Source organism: Myotis lucifugus, unplaced genomic scaffold, assembly GCF_000147115.1.
Source record: "Myotis lucifugus unplaced genomic scaffold, Myoluc2.0 scaffold_31, whole genome shotgun sequence".
NCBI lineage: Eukaryota > Metazoa > Chordata > Mammalia > Chiroptera > Vespertilionidae > Myotis > Myotis lucifugus.
This window is the reverse complement of record NW_005871079.1, coordinates 2,234,980-2,253,303: the sequence shown is the minus strand read 5'-3', so window position 1 is coordinate 2,253,303 and position 18,324 is coordinate 2,234,980. Positions and strand designations below refer to the sequence as shown.

General features: G+C 43.8%; 1 long non-coding RNA gene across 1 annotated transcript; it reads left to right on the top strand.

Moving 5' to 3' along the window:
• Positions 1–853: 853 nt before the first annotated feature.
• On the top strand, positions 854–15,603 carry LOC111825546. Its single transcript, XR_002828731.1, has 3 exons — positions 854–2,251; positions 14,954–15,186; positions 15,279–15,603. It is a non-coding gene; the product is annotated as an uncharacterized LOC111825546 (long non-coding RNA).
• The last annotated feature ends 2,721 nt before the right edge of the window (positions 15,604–18,324 follow it).

The following is an 18,324-nucleotide window of genomic DNA, read 5'->3' as shown; positions in this document are numbered from 1 at the left end:
AGGATTTTAGTCCTCTTTTCCCACCCCCTTGTAATTGTATGAACAGAGAGTGGAGAATTCCTGTTTTCTCTCCTTCATGATGATTAGAAAATATATGGCTCTTCAGACAAGTGTTAAAAACAAAATTATTCATGATGCTTATTCAAGGGTAGACTTTTTTTCAGAACCATCAAGATAGGTATCGAAACCATTGCTATGGACTCAACTCGAAATACAAGGAAAAGTGGGAATTTATAGCCAAGGAGAGAGGGGGCTGTCAGTGGCTAGAAAATCACTAAGAGGAAACATTGCAGATAAGGGAGGATTCGGCTAAACTGACCTAACAAGACTCTCGGTGTGGGCAGGCCAGGATGTCAGACCTCACCTGGGGAATGGTGGGCGAGGAGGGACCGGTCAGGAATGGAAGGATGGTCAGATAGCCAGAGTGGGGGATTTTGGCTGACCTGACTTAGCAGGATTTCTTGCAAAAGTCAAGGAAATGTAGAGATGAACAAGGAAGACCAAAAGTCCAGGTGTATTTGAGAAGAATTCTGAGGAGCCTGAGTATAGTTTGGTCAAGGAGAGAATCTGCCGCCAGACAGAAGTGAACTGGGCCTTAGGAAAATGGCAGACTGTCCTGAAGCAACTCTGACCACAGAAAAGTCAGGTCACCTATGCAATCCTCAGTTTCCCTCACCTGTAAAATGGAAGGTTTGCTTTAGATGCTATTCAGGTTCTTTCCAGCATTAACCTTTTGGGATTCCAGAAGAGGAGAAAGACTTACTCGGAGACTTTTTTTCCTCTTAAATAGGAGGACGAGTTAGAACTCGGGGGGTGGGGGGGGGGGGGTAGGGGAGGGGAGATAGAGGCTCAGCAGCTTCCTTTCTCCACTCAGCTCTCCTCATTTTGCCTGGGCACTTGCTGGCTTCATGTCACCAGAAGGCCACAGGCATCTCTGTCTGTTTAGACTTTCTTGCAGTAGCCACCAACACGAGTCGTTCATTTCGCTTCATGGTTAAACTATGGGTCAGTTCTAATTCAACTATATGTCTACACCTTGGTTTTTGGAATGAATCAGTAAACTTTGAGGAGGGTGAGAAGGACAGGGAGTGGTAAATGCATGCGAGTGGAATCAATAGCTTCATCGACCTCGGAAGCAGTCTGTAAATTGAAAGAGGCAAAAATCATCACAGTCCCCATTTCTCCACTGAGATTCTGTGGGAGGGCCTGGAATCATTGAGGCTAGAAAAGTACACCCATCAGATGAACTGGTAAATGATTAGGACCGAACAGAAGAATTCTGCTTCTGCATAAAGGCTGTGACTTCCTGACACTGTTTGTTTCACTGACAAATGTTTTCTGTCCTCAGACAGAGCTGAGCCCCTGTGAGAAGCCTGTCACAACTGGCTTTGTCAAGAACACCGCTTAGCTACTCACTACAATTTCTCTAAAGAGGGCTGCCTGCCTTTCCCCAGATGGACATAGGGTGCTGCGTCCACAAGGAGGTGGGATCCATTGTTCTTCCCCAGCAATGGCTTCTGGGGATTTTAGCTTAATCAGTCTCCATTTCAGGACCTAGAGTTAGCATTCTCTCTCCCACTCACTTTCCCATCAGTCCCACAGCAGAACACATTCCTTGTCCAAATATCTGCAACCCTTGATCACTAATCTTCCCACCAGCTGTCAGTGAGAGGCCTGTTAAATGTTCCCATCTTGAAAGCCTTCTGATGGAGACAAATGGGAAATAAACTTGCTGCGAAGCAGCTCCTAGTACATTTATGTCTCTCGATTCCCTTTACTTTCTCTCTGCTCTGAGGCTTGGATATAGAATGGAGGCTGGTTTTCAGTGACAGATGGCTGAGGATAATCTCCCATTTTGTCATCAAGTTAACCCTCAGAGGGTCTTGAAAAAGACCTTTTTTCTTGGAAAATTAGTGGCTTCATATATCCCTGCTTTTGACCAAGTAGAACAAGCTTCTCCTTTCTGATTTTCGAAATAGAAAACATGCCTTTCCTTTTAAGCTAACCCACCTTGAAAAACACTAAATGAAAAACACTTCATTTTGTTTTATTTATGATTCCGTGAGTGCCTTGCTCATTTTAATTAATGATGATTTGCCTGTGTTTGAGCCCTAGCAATAAATTCTAAAACCGGGCTATTAAAGATAATCCAATTAACAAACCCAAGAAAGATGTCTTCCAGAGTAATTTGTTGATATTTTTACTGAGGAAGAAGACTAAATGAAGTACAAGACTGAAATTACTTTTTAAGGTTGGTACATGGGGACTATACAGGGGACTAAAAAGACTTTAAATCTTATACTGGCTAAGAAATTACAGGTTTATATCCAGATGAAGCATTTGTTTCGTTCTTTGAACAAGTTCAGCCAAAGGAGATTATGATTTAATGAGTGAAGAGTACTTGTACTATGTGTTGGAGTAAAGCAGAGAGAACATCACTGAGACCAATTGCTGCCAGCCTTAATCAATAGATAGCAAAGAAGCCAAAGACAAATGATCAATAGGGCAAAACCCCGGCGTTTATGATCATGTAAGAAGAATGAGAGTTAAGATGATGCCAAATATGAAAGGAGGCAGATTGTTAGTTCAGAGTGAAGGGAATGTTGAAAGCAGACAAAAACGTAACCTGGGCTGATATCTGGACTAAGTCACAACACACTTAGGTAAAAGCCCTCATATTTGGGTTTGATGGGTGGGTAGGGGGTGTTGTAACAGGACACAAGACCACATAAAGGAGAATGGGCCTTTATGTGGCTTTGGATAATAGTGACTCCCATTCTCTTTCATTCGTCTTTGCATAACGACAATGATGGAGAAAAAAAAAAAGAAATATATATATATATATATATACTAGAGGCCCAGTGCACAAAAATTTGTGCACTCAAGGGTGGGGGGGTCCCTCAGCCCAGCCTGTGCCCTCTCGTAGTCTGGGACCCCTAGGAGGATGACCACCTGCTGGCTTAGGCCTGCTCCCCAGGGGATTGGGCCTAAGCTGGCAATCAGACATCCCTCTGGAAGTCCAACTTGCCAGCGGGGAGCAGACCTAAGCTGCAGTCAGACATCCTTAGCACTGCTGAGGAGGCAGGAGAGGCTCCCACCACCACCGCTGTACTGGCAGCCAACAGCCTGGCTTGTGGCTGAGCAGAGCTCCCCCATGTGGGAGCGCACTGACCACCAGAGGGCAGCTCCTGCATTGAGCGTCTGCCCCCTGGTGGTCAGTGTGTGTCATAGTGACCAGTCAGTCCCAGTCTTTCTGCTGTTAGGGTCAATTTGCATATTACCCTTTTACTATATAGGATAGAGGCCTGGTGCACGGGTGGGGGCTGGCTGGTTTGCCCTGAAGGGTGTCCCGGATCAGGGTGGGGGTCCCGCTTGGGTGCTTGGCCAGCCTGGGTGAGGGGTTGATGGCTGTTTGCAGCTGGTCACACCCCCTTCAGGGTGGGGGTCCCCACAGGGGTGCCTGGCCAGTCTGGATGAGGGGCTGAGGGCCGTTTTCAGGCTGGCAGGCAACTGAAGCTCCCAGCCTCTCCTTTTTTTCTTTTCTTTTTTTTATTCTGGGATTTATTTACCTTCTGTAATTGAAACTTTGTTGCCATCATTGGAGCTGAGAGCAGGGTCCTGCTCGCTCCAGCTCTGAGGCCACGGCCTGCTGAAAGCAGGTATCTGGGGTTTGTTTAGCTTCTATAATTGAAACTTTGTTGCTTTCGGAGCTCAGAGCCGGCCGCAGCAGGCAGGGAACCTTGGCTTCCTCCATCACTGGAGCAAGCAAGCCTCCTGCTCGGTTCAGCTGCGTGGCTGCCGGCCGCCATCTTTGTTGGTGGTTAATTTGCATATCTCCCTGATTAGCCAATGGGAAGCGTAGTGAAGGTACGGTCAATTACCCTTTTGTCTTTTATTAGATAGGATATATATAGAGAGAGAGAGAGAGAAAGAGAGAGAGAGAGGAGAGAGAGAGAGAGAATGTAGGAAACCTGGATTGCATGGAATCCTGAACAGGGGCAAGCCATTTCTGAGGGTGTTAACAATCTTTCCCAAACCGCTCTCCTATACTGAACATTTTCCTTACATGGTTCCTATAAAGAAAGGAGCTTGCCCTTAGAAGATGAGATTGAGGGGGTGGCGTCTCTAGTCAGAAATGCCATGAAGGGCAACATCTAAACATGTAAAAATAAACTCTGTATACTCATCCATACATCCCTCAAATCTTGCAGATGAGCATTCACAGAGACACTATTGTAAATAGCATTTGGGGCCTATATCATGGATCAATTTTGTTACAGGTGAAATGATCTTGTATGTACTATTATTGTTAAGGATCTGGCTACCATTTCCCACATTTTCTTCTCCAAAGTAAAAAACAAAAACAAAACAACAACAACAAAAAACCCCTCTAACTGATTTACAAATTTTGGGACCCCCCCCCCCAAAGTGGGAATTATCTGTCCTCAGATTTGATAGTCTTTAGGTGCTGGTGAGACAGGTGAAGCAGCAGCAATGCAGCCTAACTCAGGAGCAGAGCATGCCACGTACCCATTTCTCTTTTTTTAGGCCATGGTGCCAAGACTCCTGTAGGGCTTATTTTAACTTTGTTGTTTTGTTCATCAAATGAATGTCAAGATGCTGAGTGTATAAATGCTGAGGACTCAAAACACATCAGTAAGGAGAAAAATATCACCCCCACTTCACTACCCAGACAGAAATAACCACCAGTTTACTTGCATATTGCCTTGTGTGAGAGATAGCACTCTTATGTGGTATTTTCCATATTCATTAAAAGTTGTTCACAAACAACATTTGAAAGAATTTCATCTTATTCTGCATTAGGAAGATCATCCTGCATAGACTATGTGGATGAAAGCAGGGCTTCTGTGGAAAGTCACATCACAGTGTGATCTGATCCTAAATTCCTAACTGGGCAGGTCTATCACTTCAAAACTAATTTAGAGAAAGATAATTCTTGAAAGACAGAGGAGCTGATCTTTGAGCTACTCATGAAAAGTGTTTAACGTGATGTCTGTACCACAGTAAGGGCTTAGTCAATCCTCACTAACAAACAGGAGTCTTGGCACAGTCAAGGGGAAGTGTCAGGAGAAGATGGCCAAATATTGGGAAAAAATAATTTTGAGGAGGAGGTCTTGCTCAGTCATCTCATGATATAGAATTCATTAACATGAAGACGGAGAAGGGGCCTCTAGATCTGACAAGGAGTTCACCAGTGACCTTGAAGATAGCAACAGTCAGTGGAGTGGCTGAGTTGGAATCAGATTCCAGTGGTCTAAGGGAAAGAATGAACGCATGAAGGAAATTTTTGCAGGAGAAATCAGGGCAGATTAAGATAAAATTCTTCAGGATGGCACAGAGTCAAACAGATAAGGAAACAGTTACTGTGGTAACTATGTAAAGATATATGCAATGATATTAAATGTTGGTTGGAAGGGCTACGGCATGTAGTTCTACTATCATCTCAAGAATGCATAAACTCGGGACTTCCAAGGAATCAAATTGAGATTCTGGATTTATGGCTCTGCAATGAATTCACTGCCAGGCTAGGCAATTAATTAACTCTCCTGGGTCTCGATCCTTCAACAGATAATACCAAATACAAAGAGTAGTATAATACTATATCCCACAACCATTTATCATAAGAAATATATGTGTACAGTAATTTATATATATATACTAGAGCAGTGGTCACCAACTGGTGGCCCGCAGACCAGTGGTGGTCCGTGAGGTCTGAAAGGTTGGTGACCACTGGTTTAAGGAAACCTTTGGAGCAGTGGTCGCCAACCAGTGGTCTGTGAGGTCTGAAAGGTTGGCAACTGCTGTACCAGTGCATGAAATTCATGCACAGGTAGAGTCCTTAGGCCTGGCTGGCGATCAGGACCAATCTGTGGGGTGACTGACAGGGAGATCAGAGGGGCCTCCTGCTGGCACCTGCCTTGGCCGGCCTGGCACCGCCTGCTCGCCGGCCCCATTCCCTGCTGCCACCACTGAGGGGTGGTGCTGACCCTCTTGCTGGCCAGCCCCACCCCCTGCTGCCCACTCACCAGCTGGCTTTGCCCCCAGCTGCTGCCAACGCCGTTCACCTCCCTCTGCAGGGTGACCAGCAGGGTGATCAGGGGGCCTCCGCTGGCAGCTGCCTTGGCTGGCCTGGGGCCTGCAGGCTGGGGGCAGCTCCTGTGTTGAGCATCTGCCCCCTGGTGGTCAGTGTGCATATAGCGACTGGTCATTCCAACAGTCATTCCTCCGTTTGGTCAATTTGCATATTAGGGTTTTATTATACAGGACTAGAGGCCTGGTGCACGAAGTCATGTATGGGTGGGGTCCGGCTGGCCTGCCCTGATGGGGGCTGATCAGGCTGGGTCGGCGGGGAGAGGATGTGGGAGGTTGGTCGGCCAGCCCCGCCCCCCGATTGGGGTGTGGGGGGCTGATCGGGGGCCAGGCCAGCTGGGGGGGCCTCCCCCCGATCAGGCTGGTTTGGCCAGCCACAGTGTGTGTCATAGTGACCAGTCGTTCTGGTCATTCTGGTTGTTCCGGCATTCCGGTCACTTGGCTTTTATATATATGGAAGATATAAATCATATATACAATCAAGTAGATAGAAAATGCAGAAGACAGAAGTAAAGGAGTGCTAGTGTTATTAGCCAAGTGAGTGTCACAATGATTGCTATTATGTATTACTTTCTACTAATGGTATTATATATTCTCGTTTTTCAAATTTCAAATGTTGGGGCTCTGGACCTGGTTAATACCGGAATAGGAAAAATCAGTATTCTTACCAGTGTGTCATCTCTGAAGCAAAGCAGTGATTTCAGCAATGAAGAGGTCACAGTAGAAGCAACAGAATAATAATGCCTCAATAATCAGTGAAATTATCTTGAGATAATGAATGTTTCTAGGAGCAGCAGGAGTGGGGAATGAAAGGAATTAGGTGATAAAAATGGCCCTAACTAGATTTTCTTGTAATAGAGTTATGAAGTAATCTGAATTAGTTGAGGTAGAATACAGGGTAAAAATCTTAATTCTGGTCATGTAAAATCTCTCTTCTCTGAGAGCATCTTTTATTTTGTAATTATTTTTAAAGGAGAAGGTATGCGAGCGTTGGGCATTTTTATTTTTATTCTTTCCAACTTATTTTTTGGCCTTCAGCTACCTACTCAAGAGTGAATAAAGTGCCGAAACCAGTTTGGCTCAGTGGATAGAGCGTCAGCCTGCGGACTGAAAGGTCCCGGGTTCGATTCCGGTCAAGGGCATGTACCTGGGTTGCGGGCACATCCCCAGTAGGAGATGTGCAGGAGGCGGCTGATCAATGTTTCTCTCCCATCGATGTTTCTAACTCTCTATCTCTCTCCCTTCCTCTCTGTAAAAAATCAATAAAATATATTTTTTTTAAAAAAGAGTGAATAAAGTGGTAAAGTTATACCTAGTAAAAAAAAGAAATCATCAAGAGAAAATGAGTGGTGAGCAGTGGAAGGAAAGGCAGTGAGTCAAGATACCTTTGCCCCTTTCAAGGTTTTAATATAAACAGTTTTATAGCTGACACTTCATAACAGTGCTTGCCTGTGTGACCATTTTACATGATTACTAGCTCTGAAGCAGGTGCTATTATCATCTCCACTTCACAGATGAAAAAACTAATAAGACGCAAGGAGGTTCATTTGCCCAGGTCACATAGCTAGCAAGTGGCAATTCCAGGACAGTCCCGCTGGACCCAGTTCTACTCGTGCTCTCGAACACTCCTGCTTCCCAAGTGGCCCCTAACTGTGGGTCACTCTGCATGGCCAGCATTTGGCCCGAAGAGCGTTTTCCTATGGAAGGTCCCAGGGCAGTTAGGCTGTCCATGACTCACCCAGCAACAGGCTGACTTTTCCACTGCTGACGTCTTGCCCGTGCTGCCTGCAGTTGTTTCCTCTCATTTATTTTCCGTAATGGAAACTAGAAGCTAAGGCTGTTAAATGCATTCAAATGGAGCTGCTCAGGGAAACAGATTTTTATGAAGGCCATACCCCTTAAAAGGAGATGAGAAGCCTTTTTCCTTCTGAAAAAATCAGAGAGGAAAGGAGGGAAGCTGAAAGAGACAGAGACAGATATTGAGACTGAGATTCTATTGTCTGAACCTGAGCAGCGGACTATCCCTGCACATCAAGAATGGGTTGCTGCGTCTTGGCTGGTGTGGCTCAGTGGGTTGGAGTGTCACTCCATATACCGAAAGGTTGCAGGTTTGATTCCTGGTCAGGGCACATACAGTGATGTTTCTTGTTCACATCGATGTTTCTTTCTCTTTCTCTCCCTTCCCCTCACCGCCCCCCCCCTAAAATCAATGAACATATCCTTGGGTGAGAATTTTAAAAAACAGAACAAAAAAGCTGCTGAAATAGTAGAAACCAACTTTGGGGAATTTCATCTTCCAAAGAAGGAAGTCATTAACCAACATTTCCCCCCCTCTTTTTTAGGGCATGTGAAATGTCAGAAGAATAACACAGCAATTAAGAGGAGGGGACTCTGAGTCAGATGACCTGAGTACAATTCTGGTTCCGCCACTTATTAGCTGAGTGGATCTTTGTTCAGGTTACCCAACTTCTCCGAATGGCAGTTTCCTCAGAAGAGTGCCAAATTCATAAGACTGCCGTGAACATGTACTATGATTGTGGTTGAATCTATGTAAAGCTGCACATAATCAATACTAAATATTAGCTGTTTATTTATATTAATACTTTACCCGGAAGGGGGAAGATTGGATTTGCTGCTGAGGTTTGCTGTAGCATTTAGCACAAACTGGGTGGCTTAAAACAATAGAAATGTATTTCCTCACAGTTCTGGAGCCAGGGCCCAAATCAAGGTATTGGCAGGGCCGCACTTCCTTTCTTGCCTCTTTAGCTTCTGGTGGCTGTCAGCAATTTCTGTGGCCGCATCACGGCAGTCTCTGCCTTGTCCTAAATGGCCTTCTCTTCTGTGTCTCTTCTCTCTATCGTGTGACATTTGTCATTGGATCTGAGGCCCACTTAGGTAATCCAGGATTATCTCATCTCAAGATCCTTAATTACATCTGCAAAGATCCTTTTCCCAAATAAGGTCACATTCACAGGATCTGGGTATTAGAAGGTGGACACGTCATTTTAGGGGCCACCATTCAACCCACTACAGGGGTTAAGCATGCCCTGTCACTTCTCTTTCAACTTTAACCTTATTCCGCGTGTGGCTGATACCTGGTGTCCCTATACTGTTTCCTAAATGCTGATGGTCCTGCCTTGCTTGACTCAAGAAACAGTCATGAGTGCTAACCCTGAATCAGGCTCAGTGACATGAGGACCTACAAATAAACCATCCTGGACCACGGAGTAATGCAAATCATTAACAGATCAAGGCCATCAGAGAGGATGGCGCTTAGAGGATGCGAGTTTGCTTTGGGAGTGAGATAGTAATTGAACCAGGTGAGGGCACAGTATAGAAGTACAGGAGAGGGATGGGAAATAACATTCCAAGTAGAAGAAATAGGAGCAAGTGTAGACAGGTGGGACAGCAGGAGATATATATTTAAAGTAGCAAATGGTTTTGGATTTAGGACAAGGATTTGTAAACTATGACCCACCTATCTTGCCATCTGTTTTTGTGTTTCTTATATTTTTAAATAGTTCGGAGAAAACACAAAAGATGAATAATTTGTCACATGTAAAAATTATATAAAATTCAAATTTCCGAGTTATAACTACAGTTTTATTGAAACACAGCTACACTCATTTGTTTACAGACTGTCTGTGGCTGATTTTATATTACACTGGCAGTACCTCAGAGACCATATGATTCAAGAGCCTCAAATATTTACTATCCGAGCCTTTACAGAAAAAGCTGGTTGACTCCTGCTTTCGAAGAAACATAAGAGGCATAAAGACAAATAATGGAAGAAGATGGTTGCACATAGTCACTCAGCCCTTTGCAACAGCCCATGTTCTTGACTTTGCCCAGTCTTTTCCCACCCATCTAAACACCTGTTTGAATCATAATGTATTAATGTATAACTTATTACTCCTTCTAGGAAACAGGTTTGGAATTTTAGGAGAACCCAAACCACAGACTCACCCCCTTAGCAGATTGGTGGGACCAAGATATTTCTAGAGATGAGCCTTTCTTCAGCCTTCATGATGAACCACATAGATAGCCAATTCTTATAACCCAAAACAAAGTTTGATTGGCTGTTATTTTTATAAATTAGTTAACTGGATAAAAGTTAATAGTGAGCCACTTGATGCCTAATTGCTTCTTGGGGGAGGTAAAATGGCTGGAATTACCTTGCCAAACATTGAGAGTTGAGTCTCTATGCCCCCGTTAGTTAATAAGGCAGCCCTGAGCAGCGATCATTAAGATGGTGATTTTTCCATGAAGGGGGAAACAGCTCCCTCATGGATTGGAGCCAAGATTAGAAATATTAGAAGCAGTGTTCTCTGACTTTAGCATAGGAGGGAAAAAATTGCCACGGGAGCCTGTTTAAAATGCAGATTCTCTTGCCCGGCTGGTGTAGGTCAGTGGTTGAGCATCGACCTATGAACCAAGAGGTCACTGGTTCAATTCTCAGTCAGGTCACATGTCCATGCTGCAGGCTCAATCCCCAGTAGGGGGTGTGTGGGAGGCAGCCAATCCATGTTTCTCTCTTATCATTGATGTTTCTCTCTCTCTCTCTGCCTCTCTGAAATCAAGGGAAAAAATATATTTTAAAAAGAGCCACTGCAGATAAGATTAAGGATTCTGAGACTAGGAGATTAACCTGGATTATCCAGATTGCCCCATGTAATCACAAGGGTCCTTATTAGAGGAAGGCAGGAGATTCAGAGTGGAGGAGAAGGTGATGTGATGACAGAAGCAGAGATTGAAGTGATGTGCTTTAAAGCTGGAGGAAGGGACCACTAGTCAAGGAATACAGATGGCCACTAGAAACAGAGACAAAAGGGCAAGAAAATGAGTTCTTCCCTCAGAGGCCCCCAAAGGTACCAGCCCTGTCAACACCGTGATTTTAGCCCCATAAAAACTCATTTTGGAGTTCTAATTTCCAGAACTGTAGAATAAATTTGGATTGTTTTAAGCCCCTAATTTCATTGTAATTTGTCACAGCAGCAATAGATTAATACAGTCTTCCAGGGGACACTTTTTCTGTCATAACTCAACTGGACAGTATCTAGTGGGTAGAGGCCAAGGATGCTGCTAAATGTCCTACAATGCACCGGATAGCCCCACAACAAAGAATTATTCAGCCCAAATGTCACTGGTGCCAAGGCTGAGAAGCCCTGCTCCACAGCACTGCGACTGGCCAATTTGCATGGGATGCCAAACACTTGTGATCTTCATTTTGCCTCTGTCCTGTATCATCACTCAGGCTGATCTTTAGCACCTCAGAGATGTGCACATGGTGTTTGTCTGGCTTATTGTTAACCCATTCAAGTCAATTACAGTATCATAGGACATATTTTATCTAGAGGGTATAATTCAGGCTCCTCCTTCTGGTTTTGAAGGCTCACCACAGTTGACCCCCAACGTATTTTTTCAATATTATTGCTTATTAGTCCCCTTTCCAAACCAAACAACCTTGGGAAAAGGGCAACTTCATGTTGCTGAGTGGCTGGAACCAATAAACTATCTCCTTGGTGAAGTAATTCCAGGCTCTTCCAGCCACGGACTTTAGATTCAGATTCCACGGGAAGAATCTGCCTGTTCTAACTTAGTCACGTGCTCTCCCCTAAACTAATCACTGTGACCGGGGGCAGGATTCTATTCTCACTTTATTTGGAGAGAAACACTTCAGACTTAACAAGATGCCGTTTGTGTCTGTTTCATCCTGGAATTCTCCACAGCACTGTTCTGTCTCGTGCCTTGCACGCAGCACACATAAAAATATTGGTGGAATAAATGACAAAATTGAACACCAGCTCTTTGGGCTTAAATCCTGACTCTTATCTCTGCCCCTTATTTTGTAGTTATAGCATGTGATGGTCATTTTTGTGACAGATTTAACCTAAGCATTATGTAGCAAAAACTTTTTTTTTAAAGGTAAAGTTTAGTTTCAGGAAAATGTTACTATGACACTAATTTTTAGAACTTCATTTTTTATGCCTTTAAAAAATTATCTTTATTGTTGAAAGTATTACAGATGTCCCCCGTTCCCCCTCCATTAACCCACTCCTTCCCATTCCTGCCCCTCCCCTTCACTGCACTATTGTCTGTGTCCATAGGTTATACATATATGCATATAAGTTATTTGGTTAATCTCTTCCCACCCCTACCCCTCCAGCTTCATTTTTATAATAAAAAAAGAAAGTGTTGAGAAGGGACCAGACTATGATTCACTTTCATAAATACGTAATTTATTAAATAAATCAGCAAAGAAATGAGTACAATCCATAGTTGATCACTACATATTTCTGTTCACACTAGTAAATATATTCAAAATTTTTTAAATTATGGCAAACTACAGCCCACAGATTAAAACTGGTTCACCACCTATTTTATAAATAAAATTTTATTGGAACACAGTGATGCTCTTTTTAAAAAACTGTTTGGTCTGTGGCTGCTTTGGAGCTAATAATGACAGAGTTGTGGAGTCACTACAGCAATTCTGTGGCCCAAATGCTAAAATGTTTACTACCTAGCTTTTGACAGAAAAGTTTGCTGACTCCTGATTTAGGTCTATAAACCTCTTTATTGGTGATGTACTCTAACATTATGAAAAAGCTCACTCTCTTTTTCCACTCTAAGAGTAAAAGATTGTGATCTGAATCAAGGACAGATGAAGGATGCACAGAGGTTACTGTGGAGTTTTTGTTGGGAGGGGAAAGAAGCTGAACTCCTTCCTGTTCATGGTTTGTTTTCTCCCCCTCATGCTGCCTTTGAAGGCAGCTTGCAGAAACAACGTGAGACCTGGGTGGGTGCTGGAAAAGAGTCAGGCAGTTGTTTAAAGCAGATTTAAGTTTAAGTTTCCAAAGAGAAAGGTCACAGCAGGGTCTATGCAGTTTGCATGTGACCCAGCCCAGCAGACCAGGACAGGCACTGGGGCAGAGCTGGAAATAAAGAGTGAGCCTATCACCAGCATAACCATTGTGTTCATTTTCTAGCTCTGTTCTGTTATGGGAAATGTTAAACTATTACAAAGCTTCCTTCTCATAATAAACGTAAATTCTCTTCATTGGTTGGTGTTGATTCATCCCTCTAGAGCAGGGGTGGGGAACCATTTTCTGCCAAGGGCCATTTGGATAGTTATAACATCATTCGTTTCATATAATTCACTTAACATAAATTTATGTTGCTATGAAGAAAGCTCTTAGATTTATTGAACTTGGAATCCCACCTGTGGTTGCCTTGGCAGGGCCAGACCAAATGATTTCATGGGCCTTATACAGCCCACAGGTGGACGTTCCCCCACCCTTGCTCTAGAACTTTCTTTTCCATGTGCTATGGGCTGAATTGTGTCTCCCTAAATTTATATGTCCTAATCTCCAGCATGTGGTAGCTTTTTTTTTTTTATTGCTTAAAGTATTACAAAGGGTATTACATATGTGTCCTTTTTTTCCCCCCGTCCTTGACAATCCCCTGGCCTCCCCTACCCGCCAGTGTCTTATGTCCATTGGTTATGCTTATATGCATGTATACAAGTCCTTCGGTTGATCTCTTACCCCCCTCCCTCCTGCCCCCAAACCCTCCCCGGCCTTCCTGCTGCAGTTTGACAATCTGTTTGAGGCAGTTCTGCCTCTGTATCTATTATTGTTCAAAAGTTTATAATGGTCTCTATTATCCATGAATGAGTGAGATCATGTGGTATTTTTCCTTCATTGACTGGCTTATTTCACTTAGCATAATGCTCTCCAGTTCCATCCATGCTGTTGCAAATGGTAAGAGTTCCTTCTTTTTTACAGCAGCATAGTATTCCATCGTGTAGATGTACCACAGTTTTCTAATCCATTCATCTACTGATGGGCACTTAGGCTGTTTCCAGATCTTAGCTATGGTGAATTGTGCTGCTATGAACATATGGGTGCATATATCCTTTCTGATTGGTGTTTCTGGTTTCTTGGGATATATTCCTAGAAGTGGGATCACAGGGTCAAATGGGAGTTCCATTTTTAGTTTTTTGAGGAAACTCCATACTGTCTTCCATAGTGGCTGCACCAGTCTGCATTCCCACCAGCAGTGCACAAGTGTTCCTTTTTCTCCACATCCTCTCCAGCACTTGTTGTTTGTTGATTTGTTGATGATAGCCATTCTGACAGGTGTGAGATGGTACCTCATTGTTGTTTTGATTTGCATCTCTCGGATGATTAGTAACTTTGAGCATGTTTTCATATGTCTCTTGGCTTTCTGAATGTCCTCTTTTGAAAGGTGTCTATTTAAGTCCTTTGCCCATTTTTTGATTGGATTGTTTATCTTCCTTTTGTTAAGTTGTATGAGTTCCCTATAAATTTTGGAGATTAGGCTCTTATCAGATATGACATTGGCAAATATGTTTCCCCATGCAGTGGGTTTTCTTGTTGTTTTGTTGATGGTTTCTTTTGCTGTGCAGAAGGTTTTTATTTTGATGTAGTCCCATTTGTTCATTTTCTCTTTAGTTTCAAGTGCCCTAGGAGCTGTATCAGTGAAGAAATTGCTTTGGCATATGTCTGAGATTTTGTTGCCCTTGTATTCTTCTAGAATTTTTATGGTTTCCTGTCGTACATTTAAGTCCTTTATCCATTTTGAGTTTATTTTTGTGTATGGTGTAAGTTGGTGGTCTAGTTTCATTTTCTTGCATATATCTATCCAATTTTCCCAACACCATTTATTGAAGAGACTATCCTGGCTCCATTGTATGTTCTTGCCTCAGCATGTGGTAGCTTCTTTAAAGAAAGAAAGAAAGAGTATTTAAAGATGCAATTAAGTTAAAATGAGGTCATTAGGGTGGGCCCTAATCCAAACTGTCTAATGTCCTTCTTATGAGATGACGAAATTAGGACACAGACATATACAGAGGAAAGGCCGTGTGAATACAGGAAGAAGACCATCTACAAATAAAGGAGAGTCCTCAGGAGGAGCCAACCCTGCTACCATCTTTGTTGTAGGCGGCGGGAATGGCACCAGATGTCTGACCGGTGGGGTCAGACCAAAACTGGGCTCAGCAGCCTCGGTACAAAGACCCTTTTGATGACATTGGACCCACCCAGATAATACAAGGTAATCTTCTCTCAAGACCCTTAATTTAATCACATCTGCGAAATTCCTTTTCCATGTAAGGTAACATTCTATTTTACCATTTCACTTTACAGGTAATTTCACAAGTTCTAGAAATTAGAAGGCAGACATCCTCAAGGAGCTACTGTTCTATCTACCACACCTGAAAACACCATCTTGTTAGCAAGATGTGCCTCAGTCTTGACATCTATTAAAAGGGGAGAGAGACATCCTTACTCATAAGGTTGCTATGAGAATTTATTGAGTTTGTTCATGTGAATGGTGCCTGGAACATAGTATATGCTCGGTAGTATTAGCTATTATCATAACTATATTGTTATCTATTTACCTTCTTTGCCCCACACTAGATTGCTAGTTCCTTGAAGAAAAGAACAGTATTTCTAGGTTCCAGCATAGAATCTGAAACATATTATGTGCTCAATAAATGTTTGTTAAACTGAATTGCTCCACCTAAGAGATTAATTTTTATCTGGTAAAAATGATAGAGAATTTGAAATATTATGAAAAACATCATCCTATTATGTTGTCACATTAAGTGACAAAAGCAAAATAAAATATGCATAGGCAATTACAGCTGTTTTAAATGTGCAGAACTAAAAAGTATGCATAAAAATAGACTGGGAAAAATATGCTCAATAACAGTTGGTGGTCTTGGAATGGTAGAATGATGGATAACTTTTTTCTTCCTATTTTTGCTTTCAGATATGCTCTATTGAGCATAATTATTTTTAAGATGTATAAATAATTTATATCTGATTTACACACACACACACACACACACACACACACACACACACCCCTCTTGCTCATTAAGCATTAGAGGTGACACTGTACACTGAGTCAGAATTCAGGCTGAGTTACCTAGGTTAGTTCTGGTCCACCATTTACCAGCACTGGGTACACTGAGGCAAGCTGCTGTTGGGGGTGTTGTTATTGCTGTGTTCACTGTCCCCACCTGGGAGCTAAGAATGACTGTCCACTCAAAGAGCCGCAGTGGGTCCAGTGAGATACTGCTCTTGAATGCCCAGCACGTCCCATGACACACAATAGGCCCTGAATAAATAGTAGCTACTCTTCCCATGGTTATTATTACAGAGAGGAAAATGCTGGTTCAGACACACATGTGTTCAGTGAAGGGAAGCAGAGAAAACTGAGAATAAAACCAGCTTGCTGGATCTAGGATCTAGACGTAGTATTTCCTTTAAATCCCTCTCAGGTAAGAATATGTTAAATCTGATATGACCAGAGTGCTTTTCAAACATTCTGTTTTTAGCAACAGAACTCTCCTCCCCCACCTGAAAACACTTATGGCTGATCCCCCAGATATAAACCAGATCAAAACAGCTGCTCTGGCAAAACAGGGGTCAGGCATGTGTTCTGAGCTCCACGCCACCCTCACAGATCTGAGGCTGCGCAGAGAATCATTTGGAAAAAGCTCTTCCAACACAATCCCAACTGGCTCACACGCTGTAACTTTGCAAACTTCTGTTCTAGGGGACATGGTGTCACTGACACTCCGCTGGTCTGAGAGGGCACCGGGGGTCAAAGGGTGCATTAGCAACAGCTGTACCCAGGCTCCTGAACTACTTGGCAGGGCCTCTGGACATGTCTCAAGCCTGCTCCTTAGGAGCTGGGCCCTTATTTCCGCCAGAACTACACAAAGGTATTGTCCTCAAACACCGGCCCTGCGCTCTTGGCTGGTCTTTGTTGGCCCACTCAGGAGCAGGTGGCAGCTGAAACGCTCCCCTTTGATTTTGTGGCTCGGGAGCAGCGGGCTAAGACCTGATCTGGATAAACATCATATCATTTGGCACTGGCAGGATTCCTGGTAGCCCGGGTCAGGCGAGGTTTAAGGAGGATTAGGTTTAGATTAGAAAAGGGGTTGAGTTATTCCCCCCCCCCCTCCTTTCTGAAGAGCCTTAGGGTTTTGTAAGAGGAAAGTGGGCTGACGGCCTGGGCTCAGTTGTTCCAGAAATAAAAGTGGTGAGTTGGTGTTCTTTTCTGGAAGATCAGAATATGTGTTTCTCCTGAATGCGGTTACTCGCACAAGCCCTTGGGCTCTTGGGAATTTGCTGAAAGACCTTTTCTCTAGAAAGCTGTGTGCATGTGTGCACATGTACGTGCAACACACATGCCTGCACGCATATACAGTTTTATTTCCAGCGGTTCCTGGAACATCCAGGCTGGAGGAGTTAATATATTTTTTTTTTATTGATTTCAGAGAGGAAGGAGAGGGAGAGAGAGATAGAAACATCAATGATAAGAGGGAATCATTCATCGGCTGCCTCCTGCACGTCCCTACTGGGGATTGAGCCCCCACCCTGGGCATATGCCCCGACTGGGAACCAACTGTGATCTCCTGGTTCAGAAGTTGACACTCAACCACCGAGCCACCCAGCCAGGCCAGGCTGGGGGCTTTAAAAGCTTACAACACCTCACTAGTAGGAGGATGCACTGTTCTAGGTGAGCTTGGGGGAGCCCCACCTGGCTGTCCTCCCCAGAGTCGCCCCTCCGTGACCACTGGCCGTGCTGAGTGGACCTTGCTGTCGCCACGCCAGGTTTCCTTGGCGGCCCGGCCTCGGAGCGGCTGGCTGGGGGCTCTGGCACTTGTTCTTGTTTATTACAAGTCTTGCTCCACTCCCTGGAGACAGCGTGCAGACCGAAACTATTTCACTGCCCGGTGACAAAGGTTGGAAGGGAGCGGGGAAGCACAGGGCTTACACCTTTTGAAAGCACAACTTCTCCTTAGATTCCCTGGAAGATTGTCTTTCCACCCTAGTGCCTGCCAGCTCTGGCTTTGCTTCTGGGCAGTGATGGTTGGTTCTGCCTCTGAGGAAAAAATGTTCTGGCTGAACTTTTCCTCTTTGTTCTTCTCTCCCTCAGTGGGTCTATTTCCTCCACCATTTTTTAAAAGGGTGAGGCTAACGTGTGTTTTGTTTCCAGTCAAATAAATGGATGTTCCCACTTATGGTTAGACCCTGGAGTGCCCAGTCTACCGTTTACTCGTTGTGTGAGTAAGGTATTATTAGCCTCTCTGAGCCCCAGTTGTTTCCAGAGTTAAAACAGTAGCTGCTGCCTAGGGTGGTGGCGAGAAATCGATGTGGGACAAGTTGCTAATAA